Source organism: Leopardus geoffroyi, chromosome E3 (assembly GCF_018350155.1).
Source record: "Leopardus geoffroyi isolate Oge1 chromosome E3, O.geoffroyi_Oge1_pat1.0, whole genome shotgun sequence".
Taxonomy (NCBI): domain Eukaryota; kingdom Metazoa; phylum Chordata; class Mammalia; order Carnivora; family Felidae; genus Leopardus; species Leopardus geoffroyi.
The window spans coordinates 26,820,915-26,836,783 of record NC_059340.1 but is presented as its reverse complement, the minus strand read 5'-3'; the positions used below and the strand labels follow the sequence as shown (position 1 = coordinate 26,836,783).

The 15,869-nt window shown below is 46.9% G+C and overlaps 1 protein-coding gene and 1 long non-coding RNA gene across 3 annotated transcripts in view; both read left to right on the top strand.

Moving 5' to 3' along the window:
• The first annotated feature begins 629 nt into the window (after window positions 1-629).
• LOC123589315 lies at window positions 630-5,493 on the top strand. Its single transcript, XR_006708255.1, has 3 exons — window positions 630-773; window positions 2,602-3,168; window positions 5,381-5,493. It is a non-coding gene; the product is annotated as an uncharacterized LOC123589315 (long non-coding RNA).
• Window positions 5,494-13,540: 8,047 nt separating this feature from the next.
• TMC5 (transmembrane channel like 5) overlaps window positions 13,541-15,869 on the top strand; it is a 71,310-nt gene continuing 68,981 nt past the window's right edge. For both annotated transcript variants that reach the window (XM_045461697.1, XM_045461696.1), the window contains exon 1: window positions 13,541-13,835. The gene's annotated coding sequence lies outside the window, so the exon portion shown is untranslated. The remainder of the gene's footprint in view (window positions 13,836-15,869) is intronic.

Sequence of the window (15,869 nt, the reverse complement as noted above, 5' to 3'; positions counted from 1 at the left end):
GAGAGGGAGACACAGAATCAGAAGCAGGCTCCAGGTTCGGAGCTGTCCCTGCAGAGCCCCACGCGGGGCTTGAACTCACAAACTGTGAGATCATGACCTGAGCCGAAGTCGGACACTCAACCGACTGAGCCACCCAGGCGCCCCCTTTTTCTTCTTTTAATTGTTTTTAATGTTTATTCATTTTTGAGAGACAGAGTGTGAGTCGGGGAGGGGCAGAGAGAGAGGGAGACAGAGAATCTGAAGCAGGCTCCAGGCGCTGAGCCCTCAGCACAGAGAGCACCATGGGGAGCTCAAACCCACAAACCGTGAGATCATGACCTGAGTTGAAGTCCGACGCTTAACGGACTGACCGACCCAGCTGCCCCTCGTTTTCTCTTCTTTTTATATAATTTTGCCCGGTGTTGATCATGTGGAAAAAAAGACTGGTGACCCTGGGTTTGCTCCCAAAGTTTATTCGAGAAATGTTACTGTTTTGTACATTTCAGTCACCACACCAGGAGGCATATGATGTCAGATTGTCCCACTGACACTGATTGATGATGGATGTTGGCTTTGTTGAGATGTTAGGTTTGGAAATTTTACTTCCTTGGTTAAGTTTATTCCTCGGCATTTTATTTTTTTAGGGGCAATTGCAGATGGAACTGTTTTCTTAAGTTCTCGCATTTGGAAATTTTAAAGCGCCAAGTTTGGACCACTTTGACTTGCAAACATTCCAGGTATGTAACCAAACCAACGTGAGTGCGATCCTCGACCAGGCACAGAAACTGCACCAGGTGGGTTGTGGCACAAGGAAAACTTTATTTGCAGCAAATAAGTGAGGTCACGGGAATGGCTTCCAAAGCCCAGACTCCCCGAGAGAGGGTGAATGGGTATCTTTAGGATTAGGATGAATATTTAGATAGGGGATCTCTGTCATTGGACGAGAGGCGGGCATAAAATTGCGCATGCGCCATAAGGAAACGTGCCTAGACAACGTTGTATGTTATGTAAATGAGGTTTGTGCTCCTTCTGGGGAGGGGATTTTAGTAGTATAATGAGGTAAAGGTTATGTTGGGTTGTTCTAGGGGTCACTCCACAGTCAATCTGCGCAGGGCCAAACGGTCGGGCTTGTGGGTGTGGTCAGGGCAGTCGCCATCCCACCCCTGAGGTAGTTTTGGGTTTCATTTGCCAGAGTTAAGAGGAAAGCCGGAAAAAAGCGCTTAAGGAAAAACGTAAGACAAAGGCTAGTGAGTACATGCAGGTGGGCGGTAAAGGTCAGGTCCTGGGGTCTAGCTGGTGACACGTTTGCTCTTTGGTGAGTTACTGGCAGAGACCACTCTAGGCGGGGTTGTGTCACACGGGAAACTTTATTTGTAGCAAATAAGGAGATCAGGAGGAATAACTTGCAAAGTGGTAACTCTTCAAGTGGAGGTGAGTGGGTTGCTGTTCTTTAGGGTTATAATGAATATTCAGAAAAGGGAATCTTGTCACTGCATGTAGAGTTGGGCGTAAGGTTTGCCCAGGCATATTTAGAAAACATGCCTATGCATGTATCCCATGTTGTGTTAATAAACCTGTGTTCCTCCGTGGGTGGGGATTTAATTTTTTTCATGTTTATTTATTTATTTTGAAAGAGAGAGAGAGAGAGAGAGAGAACACGTGAGCAGGGGAGGGGCAGACAGAGCATCTCAAGCAGGCTCTGTGCTGTCATCACAGAGCCTGATATGGGGCTGGAACTCATGAACCTGAGATCATGACCTGAACTGAAATCGAGTCAGATGCTCAACCAAGGAAGCCATCCAGGTGCCCCTTGGATGGAGATTTTAACATTAGAATGAGATGAGATAGAGCTCACTGTCAGCAGGTGTGAGTCGGTGTTTGAGCTCAAACTGGTCTAGGCTGGCGGGAGCTCTTGTTTGCCTCTAAAAGACAAGGTTGGGGTGCCTGGGTGGCTGAGTCAGTTAAGCATCAGACTTCAGCTCAGGTCATTATCTCGTGGTTCGTGGGTTTGAGCCTTGCATCTGGCTTTGTGCTGATAGCTCTTCTGATTCTGTGTCTCCCTCTCTGTCTTCTCCCCTGCTCACACTCTGTTTCTTTCTCTCTCTCAAAAATAATGTTAAAAAATTAAAAAAAAAAAGATAAGGTTAATGTTTCCGTCAAGAAGGGGGATGAGTAGGGGACTTGCTGGTGACAGTTTTAACCTCATTAATCCTGTGGGGCACAGTTTCAATCCTGCAGTAGGTCAATCTTTATTTTTGAACAGTGCTGGGAGTTTTACAATTGATTTTTTGTGTCTGATATGTTTAGGCTATTTTCTGGCTTGGTAGAGACCATTGGATTTTGCATTCCCTTTTGTTCCCGTAAGATCTTTAACTACTGAGGTTTTTGTATTTCTTAGTTCTTACACCTCTTAGGAAGAGTTCTGTAAGAAGTGTTGCCAGGGCAAGTAGTGCTGGTGAACTGTAGATCACAGAAGATAGCTGGGGGTCTAAAATGACTTCTGTGCCACAAAAGTTATATCTCATCTTTCTTTTTCTGGGGACCCCCCCCCCCAACTCTTTCTGCTTATAGTTATATCTGTAAATTATATTCCTTTTGTTAACATTTATAATTTTTCTTTAGGGTCCTTTCTCAGGGTCAGGATTTGGGTCAATCACATGTTTGCAATTAAAAAAAAAAAAGTCAAATACCAGAGTGATTTGTGATCATCAGCAAGAAACAAACAATATCTGTGCATTAGAGAAACTTGTAAGCACCTGATTAAAGAAGAGATCAGGTCAACCACACCGATGGGATGAACCTCTTCCTCTGACACAACCTCACCTGTTAACTGGAGCTATTCAGGAAGAAAGAGGCAAATGCAAATTGTGGGATGCTCCTGAGAGGCAACTGGCCAGGGTGTTTCAGCAATGCCAATGTCTTACGAGAAAAAAAAAAAAAGATGAGACAAATTAAAATTCAAGGAAATGGAGATTAAAGAAGGATAAAGAGGCATGAAGCTAAATGCCATTCATGATCCTTTGGGCCTCTCCCCAGGGCAGCTAGCTTGAGCATCCTCACAACATGGCGGCTGTCTTCTCCCAGAGCCAGTGATTCAAGAGAGTGAAAGGCAGAAGCACTAGTATCTTTTATGACCTGGTCCTGGAAGTCACATACTATCATTTCCACATTATCCTATTGTTTACACAGGTCAGTACTATTTAGTGTGGGAAGAGAGTACACAGGGGTGTGAACACCATGGGATGAGGGTCCCTGACTGCCATATTATAGGCTGCCTACCACAAGTACCTACCTCATGGGGTTGTGGAAGGAATGAAATGCATTAATAAATGGAAAGGATTCCAGACCAATGCTCTGCATACAGTAGGTTCTTATCAATGTTAGCTTTTGGTATTATTGGCCCACAGGGTAGCAGTTTGCTTTTCTTTAACTATATATCACTGTCACAAATTTTAAGGCAATAATCTTTCAATCTTAACCTATCTTAACCTAGGACACTCCTCAAAATCACCTGTGGGATTTTTCAGTTTAATACTACTTTTTAGGAGTACCTGGGTAGCTCAGGTTGGGAATCTGACTCTCTTTTATTTCTTTATGTTTTTTTTTTTTTTTTTTTAATTTTGATTTTGAGAGAGAGACAGAGTGTGAATGGGGGAGAGGCAGAGAGAGGGAAACACAGAATCTAAAGCAGGCTTCAGGCTCTGAGCTATCAGCACAGAGCCTGACATGGGGCTCGAACTTACAAATCATGAGATCATGACCTGAGGGGAAGTCGTTCGCTTAACTGGCTGAGCCACCCAGGTGCCCTGGGAGTCTGACTCTTGATTTCGGCTCAGGTTATGAACTCATGGTTCCTGAGGTGGAGCCCCTGTTGGGCTCTGCACTGACAGCTCGGAGCTTGCTTGGGATTCCCCCCTTGCCCCTCCCCCTCCATCTCTCAAAATAAATAAATATGGGTGCCTGGGTGGCTGAGTCAGTTAAGCGTTGGTCTCTTGATTTCAGTTCCGGCTGTGAACTCACGGGTTCGTGGGATCAAGCTCTGAGTTGAGCATGGAGGCTGCTTGGGATTTTCTCTCTCCCTCTCTGCTTCTCTGTTCCATTTCTGCTCACATGAGCATGTGCTCACTCTCTCTCTCCCACTAAATAAATAAGTAAATAAATAAACTTTATATACTTTTAAAAACAATTTTAAGTGGTTTTTAAATTTATGAAAATAACAATGCTTGTTCAACCTTACAGAAGTATGTATAATATATGCTTGTTTCCCTCCCTGGGAGTAACTACTTTTAAGATTATATTCTTCTGACCACTTTATCCTAATTTATAGATATATTATACCAGTGTTAATTAAATGGGATTCTAGTGTATGTATGGGTGGATGACTTAGAAACTGAAGGGTTTATCTTGGGAATCATGTATGTTATGTCTGTGCATTTGTGTGACAGTCTCCAGTCCCACCCTATTCCCCAGGGACTGACCATTGAGAGATTTTTTTTTTTTTTCCCTAGGGGGTAGGGGCATATTTTCATAATTTACCATTCCACGACGTGGAATGGAATAATGGAGTCATGACAAAGTTTGATCCCCAAATAGGTCGGTAGGCTTGATTCTATTTCAAATCTGTAATGCAAATGTTGGGGAAAGTCTGTGAGCTTTGGAGTCAAGGCAAGTCTGGATTTGAATGTTGGCTCTGATGCTTACTAGCAGGGTGACTCTGGGCAAGGTTTGCTTCTCTTTGTATCAGTCTCTCACCTTCAGCCTCCATATTTGTAAAGCCACCTCATGGAGATATTAAGTGAGGTCATCCGTGATGTCAAGTGTCAGGCGGACTCCTAGCCTGAATTACTCAGTGTAGGTTAGTTGGTTTCCTGTCACCGCACCCTTTGGACGGACTGCGGAACTGCCCACAAGAGGGCGCAAGTGAGCGGGCGTGAGTGCCTTGCAGCCCTTTGAGCGCCGCCGCGGGGGCTACAGCGGTTCAGCGACCACAACATTGCAAACATCCCTGGAGTATGTGTAAACACGGTCCTGTCCTCTCCGGAGGTGGCTGAATGAGATTGTGTCGTGAATATAATGAGTGCCCCGGGGGGTGGCAACAGCTCTGCTCTGCCTCTGGGGAGCCTGCCTTCTGGTTGCTATGGAATTTTCACAGCCGTTCTCTTCCCAAAAGCACCGAGTCAAATCCCTTTTGGGACAAAAAGCCTTAGTTTCACCACCTTTAAAATAGATGGCATCATACTTTCCAGTCTCTCCCCATCAGGTTAGCTGGAGCAACTTGGGCAGAGCCGGGGCCACTGAAAAAAGTGAATGACCACGAAATAACATGCTCCTATTTTTTCAAAGTTTTTTTTTTTAAACTGGCTAATCATGACAGACCTAATCTTACCTCTTCAACCCTCAGGACAACGTATGAGGAGGATATTATTATCCCTGCTTGATGATTGAGAACATGGGAGTCACAGAGAGGGCTAGCAACTTTCCCAGTGTCACACAGCTAGGGAGTAGTAGAGGTAAGTTTCATGGTTTTGTTTGTTCAAACTCCACAGCTGGTGGGTCTAACCACTGCACACACAGCCTTTTTGCTTGAGGTGAAGACGCCTGGACCCAGGGTCAGAAGTCATGGGTGAATCACAGTTCTTTCACTGCTGAGTCAATTTGCAAGTCGATTTGCTGAGTCATAGGCAAGTCTCAACAGTTTTTTTCTGTTTCTCCATGAAAACTTTGGGTCTGGGAAGAGTTATGACTTCACTCCACTAACATCCCTCTCTCATGGGGTTGTGTAGGTGTCAAATGTGACACGGGTGTGAATGTGCTTTGCAAACTGTAAAGGAAGGTACACACACAGAAGAGGCATGCTGATGATAGGAAGAAGCAATCAGGGCGGCAGGGTCCTCATTGCATTTGTGGATTGGTTTACTTTTTTTAAAAGTTTATTCATTTTGAGAGAGAGAGAGTGCACGCGCATGTGTGTGGGGGTGGGGAGGGGCAGAGAGAGAGGGCAACAGAGGATCCCGAGCAGACTCCATGCTGTCAGCACAGAGCCTAATGCAGGGCTTAAACTCATGAACTGTGAGATCATGACCTGAGCCGAAACCAAGAGTCGGACGCTTAACCGACTGAGCCACCCAGGTACCCCTACTTTCTTCTCCTGTCTTACTTAGTCCCATGACTGTATTTCTTTAACAAATACCGAGTGCCTGCTATATGCCATGCTCTGTCGTGGGCACTGGGGATTCAACAATCAGACAACAGTGCAGGCACAAGTCTCTGCCCTCAGAAAGCTCCCATTCTGGTGGAGGGAGACAGACAAGACACACGCACCTGCAATGTGTCAGGGGGTGAGTGCTTTGGGAAAAAAAAAAAGCAGGAAAGGGTAAGGAGAAAAACCCGGCTGGGGACAAGGTGCAGAGGGAACTGGAGTGTTGAGGAAGGTCACTACAGGAGTCCATGTGAAAGGGATGAGGAAGTGGGTTACGTGCATTTCCGAGGGAATGTTGGTTCAGGCAGATGGAACAGTGCTAGTGCCCTGGGGCAGCAGGTGGTGCTGGAGTGCCAGTGCTCTGGAACTAGAAAGGCCAGAGTGGTGGAGCTGAGTGAGCCAGGTGGGGGATCTGTGGTAGAGGAGGTCAGAGCACAGGGTAATGGGACGGAACACGGAGGGCCTCACAGGCCACCATAGGGATTTGGGCTTTTACCTTGGGTCAGGCAGGAGCCACTTAGAGGGATTTGGGCAGGGGATCCGAGGTGCCTCTGCAGGATGGCTCTGACTGCCGGCTTGAGGATACACCGCGGAGGCACAAGGACGGGAGCAGGGAGGCTGTGAAGAGGCCCGTGCAGTCATCAAGAGATGATGGGCTGGACCACCAGGTGGCAGCGTGGAATCAGCGAGAGGTAGTCGGATTCTGGACATAGAGCTCGGAGCACCAGGACCTCACCGTTCTGCTGGCGGATGTGAGGAGTAAAAATAGGAAAGCCAGCCATAGTTGCTGTAAAGTTTCTGGGGTTGCTGAACAACCATTTGCAGAAACGGAGCTGTCATGTTCGGAGACGGTGGGAGAGACGGGGTGGAAGAAGGGCCCTCAGGGATCAAGCGTAGCCTTGCTGGGTTTGGGATGCAGCCTACTTTTATGTGGGAAGATGGATCCTGGTTCTGCCGGTCACATCGCGAAAGGTCATGCTTCTTCCTAGGGATGGGAGGAATTTGTGCCCAGTGTGCAACATATCACAGCATGTGAAGTGGTTAGCACAATGGCTTCCATGTAATTAAATTTTATTTACTAAGTACTAATAGCCCCTGCTATGTGGCAGGCACTGTATACGTGATACAACTCAGTGTAAGCTACCTTATTTGTCCTCACAACAACACTGTGTGTAGGCCCCCTTACTGTCTTCATTTTCCAGATAAGGGAAACCAAGGCACAGAGATTCAGTAACTTGCCCAAGATTATGAAGCTAGTAAGGATATGGTAGAGCTGGAATGTAACCCCAAGTACCCTGGTTCAGAATCCCTGCACTTGATATTTACGTTAAGTACATAATTAACTAAGCGAATTAATTTCCGGCCCATGTTGGCTGTTACTGTCATTATTGTCATTGATTCTACTCCTGAAGCAAGAAGGTTGGAGACAACTGTGGTATATAAAATAAATTCAGACTCATCACGTGACCTGTTGTCCTGGGGTCTGTGCTGGGCCGCTGCCTCAGCATCTGCGGCCCTTGCTTCTCTCCTGTTTGATTCCGAAGTTAGCTGAAGCATTACTTCCTAGTGGAAGCCTTGCCTCGCACCCAGTAAACCCCCCAATTAGTTATAAATTCTGAGAGCATTTTGTACCCCCTTGGTTGCAATAATCACGACTGTATTTACATTACTGAATGGTTTTTTGAATTGTGGTAAAAAAAAACACATAACATTAAATTTACCATCTTAATCTTTTTTTTAAGTTTATATATATATTTTTTTAACGTTTTTATTTATTTTTGAGACAGAGAGAGACAGAGCATGAACGGGGGAGGGTCAGAGAGAGAGGGAGACACAGAATCGGAAGCAGGCCCCAGGCTCTGAGCCATCAGCCCAGAGCCTGACGCGGGGCTCGAACTCACTTACCGCGAGATCGTGACCTGGCTGAAGTCGGACGCTTAACCGACTGCGCCACCCAGGCGCCCCTTAAGTTTATATATTTTTGAGAGAGAGAGAGAACACAAGAGAGGAAGGGGCAGAGAGAGAGGGAGAGACATAGAATCTGAAACAGACTCCAGGCTCTGAGCTATTAGCACAGAACCCGGTGTGGGGATCGAACCCTTGGACTGTGAGATCATGACCTGAGCCTCAGTTGGACGCTTAACCAACTGAGCCACCCAGGTGCCCCCATTTATTTATTTTGAAAGAGACAGTGAGCGCGTGTGCATGTGCATTAGTTGAGGAAGAGCAGAAAGAGGAGACAGAATCCCAAGCAGGCTCCAAGCTGGTGCAGAGCCCAACATGGGGCTTGAACTCACGTACTGTGAGATCTGAGCGGAAATCGAGAGTCAGACGCCCAAACCAACTGAGCCACCCAGATGCCCCCCATCGTAGTGATTTTTAAGTGTACAGTTCAGTAGTATTAAGTATATCCACATTGTGCAACAGATCTCTAAACTTTTTCATCTTGCAAAATTGAAACTCTATACCAATAAAACATTAATTCCTGCTCTCCCTCCGCCTACCCTTTCTGCTTTCTGTTTCTATGATTTTGCCTACTTTAGATATTTCATATGAGTGGAATGATACACTGTTTGCCCTTTTGTGACTGGCTTATTTCACTTAGCATAGGGTCCTCGAGATTCATGCTTGTTGTAGCGTGTCAAATTTCCTTCTTTCTTAAGGTTGCATAGCACTCCACTGGATGTATATATCACCCTTACTGTATCCATTCATTTGTTGATGGACATTTGGGTTGCTTCTATCTCTTGGCTCTTGTGAATAATGGTGCAATGAACATGGGTGTGCAATATCTCTTTGAGATAGAGATAGATGCTTTGAGTTCCTTTGAATGTATACCCAGAAGAGGATTTGCTGGATCCGATAGTAGTTCTGTTTTGAATTATTTAAGGAGCTTCCACACTGTTTTCCGTAATGGTTACACCAATTTACATCCCCCGTAACAGTGCACAAAGGTTTCAGTTCCTCTAAATCCTGATGAACACTTGCTATTTTCTGTGGTTTTCATTGTAGCAATCTTAATGGATATGAGGTGTTATCTCATTGTGGTTTTGATTTGCATTTCTCATATGATTAATGATGTTGAGCAGCCTTTCATGTACTTGTTGGTCATCTATCTGTATGTCTTCTTTGGAGAAGGACATTCGAGTCCTTTGCCCATTTTATTTATTTTTTATTTATTTATATTTAAATTATTTTAATGTTTATATTTGAGAGGGAGAGAGAGAGAGAGAGACAGTGAGTGAGTGGGGGGGAAGGGCAGAGAGACAGAGATGGAATGTGAAGGAGGCCTGAGGCTCTGAGCTGTCAGCACAGAGCCCGACATGGGGCTCAAACTCTCAAGCCGTGAGATTGTGACCTGAGCCGAAGTCAGATGCTTCACTGACTGAGCCACCCAGGCGCCCCAAATTTTGGTATTCTTAGTATGTGAAAAATAAATCTAGTTATTTTTGTTGTTTGTTGTTGTTGAGTTGTAGAAATTCTTTATATATTGTGGATATTAACTCTTCATCAGGTATATAGTTTGTAAATATTTCCCCCATTCCTTAAGTTGCCTTTTCTACTCATTGCACATTTAAAAATTTTTTTTGAATGTTTATTTATTTTTGAGAGAGAGAGTGAGACAGACCATGAGCGGGGGAGGGCCAGAGAGAGGAAGACACAGAATCGGACGCAGGCTCCAGGGCCTGAGCTGTCAGCACAGAGCCCGACACAGGGCTCGAACCATGAACCGTGAGAACATGACCTGAGCCAGTCGGACAGGCACCCCATCATTGCACATTTTTAAAATAGACTTCTCTCGGGGCGCCTGGGTGGCGCAGTCGGTTAAGCGTCCGACTTCAGCCAGGTCACGATCTCGCGGTCCGGGAGTTCGAGCCCCGCGTCGGGCTCTGGGCTGATGGCTCAGAGCCTGGAGCCTGTTTCCGATTCTGTATCTCCCTCTCTGTTTCCCTCTTCTGCTCCTGCTCTGTCTCTCTCAAAAATAAACGTTTAAAAAATGTGTGTGTGTGTTTTTTTGGTGTGTGTGTGTGTGTGTGTGTGTGTGTGTGTGTGTTAATCCTTTGTCTTAGAAACATCTCAGTTCATTGGAGCCACAATTTCAAATGCTGCATAACGACATGTGGCTAGTGGCCAACGTTTTGGAGATCACAACCCTAGCCTGTGTGCCCTCTGGCTCCCCTGGGTCCCGGCGCCCCACAGCCGGTGGGCACTTGGTAAGGTTTGCCAGATGGAAAGAAACAATGAATGCAGACCCTCCCGGGACAGTGAATAGAGGTCTCTAACGCCAACAGGTGTACTAATCCAGCACTTGCAGGAACTTGGCTGGATTCCAAGAAAGCGATCATCCCTCCGGGCAGGAAGTCCGGCTCTGGTGCCAAGACGCGCGCAGCCTCGCAACCTGCTGCCCGGGACCAGGGTCGCCTATGTGCCACGCGGCCGAGCAGACGCGGCAGCGGCCGGAGCGCCAGGCGCAGGAGACGCAAAAGCCTAAGGGAGGTGACGCGGATTCTCCAGTCTCGGGCCAGCTCGGGGACTGTCTTCCCAGGTAGCCACCGAGACTCAGCGGCTTTGGTGGAGCCCCCTCCCTGGTTGCGAGACGGGATCGACGGGAAGAACCGGGCGCCCTGTCGGGGGCGTGTCCCCAACGAGGGGCAGCTTCGGGATGCCCAGGGATGGCAGCTTTGGCGAGGGAGAGAGGAGCGAGCAGGGACAGGGTACGAGACACAGGGAAAGAAGCACCCCGGGTGGGCAAACATCGCGGAAGGGAAAGATCCAGGCGGTGGCTCCAGCTCCGGGCGGCAGCGCACTGAGCCTTGGAGTTAGGAAAGCCTCTGAAGAGCGAGCACAATCCGCCGGCCTGGCCACCTTGACTCGCCCACTGCACAGCTGCAGAAGGGAAAGAATAATCGCACCCAGTTGCTGGCACTCTCTCCAGGGGTACTCGACCCAGTGAGTCTGTCTCTGCGTGCCTCCGTGCTGTTGTGATTCAGAGCTCCGACTTTGCAATCGCACTGTTTAAGCGCTCTGCGCCATTGGGCAAGTTACTTACCCTCTCTGGGCTCCTGTGTCCACCTCTGTGAAAAGGGACCCAAAATAAGACATCTCTCCTAGAGTTTCTGTGAGCCTCGTGTATGCTGGGGACCCAAGAAGCACTTCCTAAATGTTAGACGTTTGACACTCTCTTGAGATAGGGCCTCCTCGTTCCATTTTGCCCCACGAAGAGATTTGGGCTCAGGTTCAGTAATGTGCCCGCAGCAATTAGATGGAAACAGCAGGATTTGAATCCAAGAAGTCGAGCTCTGGAGACTGGGCATTAATGTCTAATCCAGGTCCCACTATTTCCTAGAAGGTTGAAGGGAGATGGGGGAAAACTGCTTCTGAGGCCCTTTCTCCCCATCTGTGAAATGGGTACAATAATGTAATAGTAAATAGTCTATGGGTTATCGCAAGGATTAACCGACCTAACACATACAAGCGCGTCCCTACTAGAGTGTGCATGCCGCTAGGGTAGGATCCTTTTGCTGTTCTGTTTGCAGATACATCCCCAGTGCTTGGACCCTGTAGATGCTCAGTAAACACTTGTTGAATGGATAAGAATGTTAATTTTTATTCTTACAGCAATCCCTGCTAGTCCCATGCTACTGATGAGACTGAGGTTCAGGGAGTTTAGCTAACTTGCCGGATGTTACACAGGTGGCTGGTAGAGGAATCAACATTTGAACCAGGTCTGTTGGTCACAAAGTCTGCATGGTCTTGACATCCTCCTAGTAAGGAGAATGTGGCAGGTTATCGCCCTTCTGGGTCTCAGTTGCCTTATCTGTAAAATGGGGACAACGATGGTAACTACCCCATATGGTGTTCTTCTGGTTTACATAAACGTGAAGCACTCTGAACTGTGCCTGGCACTTAGCGGACACTTTGGCTGCAGTGAATGCTGTGCGTTTCTACTACAGAGTGGAGAGGATGATACAGAAAGAATGTTTATTTAGGGGCAGGAGGTGGGAGGGGAGGGGAGGAGGTGCCCGAGGAGCTTTCTTGCTTTCTGTCCACAGAGCCAGGCCACTGTTTGCTATCTGGAACATTCCTAAGAAGCCCCCTATATTCAGTGCAGAGGGAGGTGTGTCCCCAGTGTATCCTAGTCTCCCCATCTAGTGTACAAAGAGGCTGTCACCGGGAGCCTTTTGTTATCGCAAAGAGGGTCCGAGTTCCTCTGCTTCGGTGCATTACCCAATGCAGCTGATGAGGCTTCGGGAGGAGGATTTCAGGTGGCAAGGACAGTTACATAGTAGTTTTTCCTGCTAGACCTGGGTTCAAATTTTGTCTTTGAGTAATTTCCAGCTCTGGGACTTCAACAAGTTGCTTTCTGAGCTTCAGTTCCCTGATCTGAAGAATGATCTGCAGACAACATGTAAAAATATGGTATAGTTTCTAAAAGTGGGGAAATGGGGGGAAGAAAAACTTTCCTAGAGGAAAATGCTGAGGTGCTAATGTCCTTGCCTTATCAAAGGGAATGGGGAGATACTATCCTAAGTTTGTGGAACATTCTGTCATTCATAGCAGTGGCTCTTGACTGGGGGTGCTTTTGTCTCCCAGAAGATACTTGTCCATTCCTGGAGATATTTCCAGTTGTCCACAGCTTGTGGGGTTGGTGATGGGGAGTGTCCTACTGGCATCTAATGGATGGAAGCTGGGGATGTGGCTCAACATCCTCTAATACTTAAGACAGCCCCCACGCCCGAGAACATCTGACTCCAGATGCCAGAAGTGCTGAGGTCGAGAAACCCTGACTTACACCTACAAGAAAGTTACTAATTTGTCCTTTTGCTTTCAATTCCAGTTTGGTTCAGCTCCATACTAACTGGCAAGCAGGATCCTGCAATCCAGGTGTCCCATGAGTCACCCCAGAGATGACAGTTCTGAGGGCTAAGAAACCCATTGGAGGAGAGTTTTGCAGAGGAGTTCCCATTTTGCAGATGAGGGCAGGGAAAGTTGAGGTTCGAGAGGATAGAGTCGTGGAGCCTCAGAGGGGTAGAGTGCTGGAGCCAGGGTTTGATTCAAGTTAGCAGGCCATGAAACGAGGCCTGTCCTTTATCTCTGGAAGGGACATGCCATCGTAATTACGGAGTTAACTTGTAGTGTCTGCCTGTTGCTTCAGGGGCTATACCTGCAAAACAAAGTGGCCAGCGCCTGAGGGTATCTAGTGGAGCATGATGTGTGGGAGAATGCTTTGTTGAATAAATGAAAAGATAGTCTCTTTCCATTGCACCTCCCTCTCTGGGATTAAAAAAAAAAAAATCAACCTTGTTACTTCCTTATTGTGTCCAAGAGATAAAATAACCTCTAGAAAGGACTTTGGTCTTTTTAGTGCACTGGTGCCAAGAGTATTGTTGAGAGGGCAGGGTTGGGGTTCAGGAAGAAAGGAATACACAGTTTGGGCTCCAAGTTGGGGCTTCTTCTGCCATAGGCTGGTAAATAGCTGCTGTCTGGAAGCTGGGTGGCCAGGCCCAGCAGTGTGACTAAGAGAGCAAGCAGGGCTGTGTCTAAGGCAGAAGACGAAGGGCCTTATGGGTTAGTGTTTAAAAAAAAAGAAGAGAGAGCGAGAGAGAGGACCCGCTGTCTCCGCAGGGTGGAGAGGAAACGCCAGGACGGAGGGCAGGTAAGAAAGGGTGTTTTAAAGGTGGTGCGGGGGTCACATAAATGGTAGGGAACCCTGGAGAATGTGTCATGGGAGGAGGTAGAAATGGGCTGTCCTGTTGCTTCTTGCCAGATGCCAGGCACAGAATAACTGCACGATAAGTACTTGTTAGAGGAAAGAGAGACTATGGGGAAGTCAGGGAGCATATCAGCTCAGGAAGCTCTAAAGCCGTCTGCCTGAATCAAAATCTGGCTTCTCCCGGTCCTATCGTGCCACTGTGGGTGAGTTATTGTACCTTTCAAGGCTCAGTTTGCTTGTCTATACAATGGATAGTATGCTAAGAGCTCCCACCTCCCCCGGTCAATATCAGGGCTAATAAGAAAATATGGTGGGGAGCCTGGGTGGCTCAGTCAGTTAGGCTTTGGCTCAGGTCATGATCTCACGGTTTTGAGGTTCAAGCCCCACAACAGGCTCTGTGCTGACAGCTCAGAGCCTGGAGCCAGCTTTGGATTCTGTGTCTCCCTCTATCTCTATGTCCCTCTCCCACTCGTACTCTCTCTCTCTCTCTCTCAAAAGTAAATAAGCAAACATTTTTTAAAAATTAAAAAAAAAAGAGGGGCGCCTGGGTGGCGCAGTTGGTTAAGCGTCCGACTTCAGCCAGGTCACGATCTCGCGGTCCGTGAGTTTGAGCCCAGCGTCAGGCTCTGGGCTGATGGCTCAGAGCCTGGAGCCTGTTTCCGATTCTGTGTCTCCCTCTCTCTCTGCCCCTCCCCCGTTCATGCTGTGTCTCTCTCTGTCCCAAAAATAAATAAAGGTTGAAAAAAAAAATTAAAAAAAAAAATTAAAAAAAAAAGAAAATATGGTGCACTGGAAGCCACTCCATAAATATTATCTCCAACTCCCTCTCTTCCTCTTTGCCCTTCTCTTCTTCCTCTGATAACGATGATAAATGTGATCCAAGTTCAGTCAGAGAGGCACAGCTTAGAATCCCATCTGCCTCTGTTCAGCTGTGTGACCTTGGGCAAGTTACTTCTCTCTGGGCCTCAGTGTAATCATCGTAAAGTGGGGATAATAATACCTCTCCATAAAGTTGTTGGAGGATACAGTTGCTGATGCAGTGAGGGGCATAGCATAGTGCCTGGCGCTGAAGTAGGTGCCCAGTAAATGGTGTTATCGTCATGCTTGCCGATATTGTTGTCTGACAAGGCTCCTTCTACACTGGAGAGGCAAAAAGGAGCTCCGTGGATCTGGATGACAAGGAAATGGGGTTTATAATCATGCTTTTCCAGGAAGGGTCCTTTGCCCAGGAGGAAGGGTCAGGTTGAAGGTGCAGACTTTTTTCTAGAAGTTCTGTGAATCACTCCGTGGTTTGTATTTGCCAAGAGTTCCCAGAATGGAGTGTCAGGAGATTGGATTATATTGCTGCTTAAGGTTATTTCTAGCCACCTCAGGTTCAATGTCCCCAGAGATAAACCCAGGCTGATGCAATGCTAGTCATTAATAGGGTCATTTCTAGAAAGAACACTCCTTATTCATAGGAAAAGGAGTAAGGGCTGGGTAAGATTTCTGTATTTTTACAAATGCCAGACAAACAAGTTCCATATTCTATGGCATTTGATTCAGGGTGGGTATCATTTAAATAGAAGAGCAGAAAGCCCTATTTCTGAAAATAGGAGAAACAAAAATTGGAGGTCCAGAGTTGCGGTTCCTAATCCTTCATCTGTTAGCACCCCCCTCCCGCCCGCCAATAAATGAAAAATCCTGGCTCTCCAAATGAGAGGTGGACGTTTTTCCTATGGCAGACACTTGACTTATAAATTGTACAATCAGAGGGAAGCCCTTAACATGAGGAGGTAGATGGAAATCCCAGGAAGATGTTTTAAGTTGCCCCCAGAACTGTTATTCCTGGGGTGGTTCATGAAATGCCTGCATTGCAGGGTCCTGCCTGCCAGTCTCTGTGGAGCCAAGTCAAATTGGAACAAAAGATACAAATCAGTAATCCTGAGCCTGTCTTTATTGAAAATGGTGATATTTTGTCCACCATGTATTTCCTGT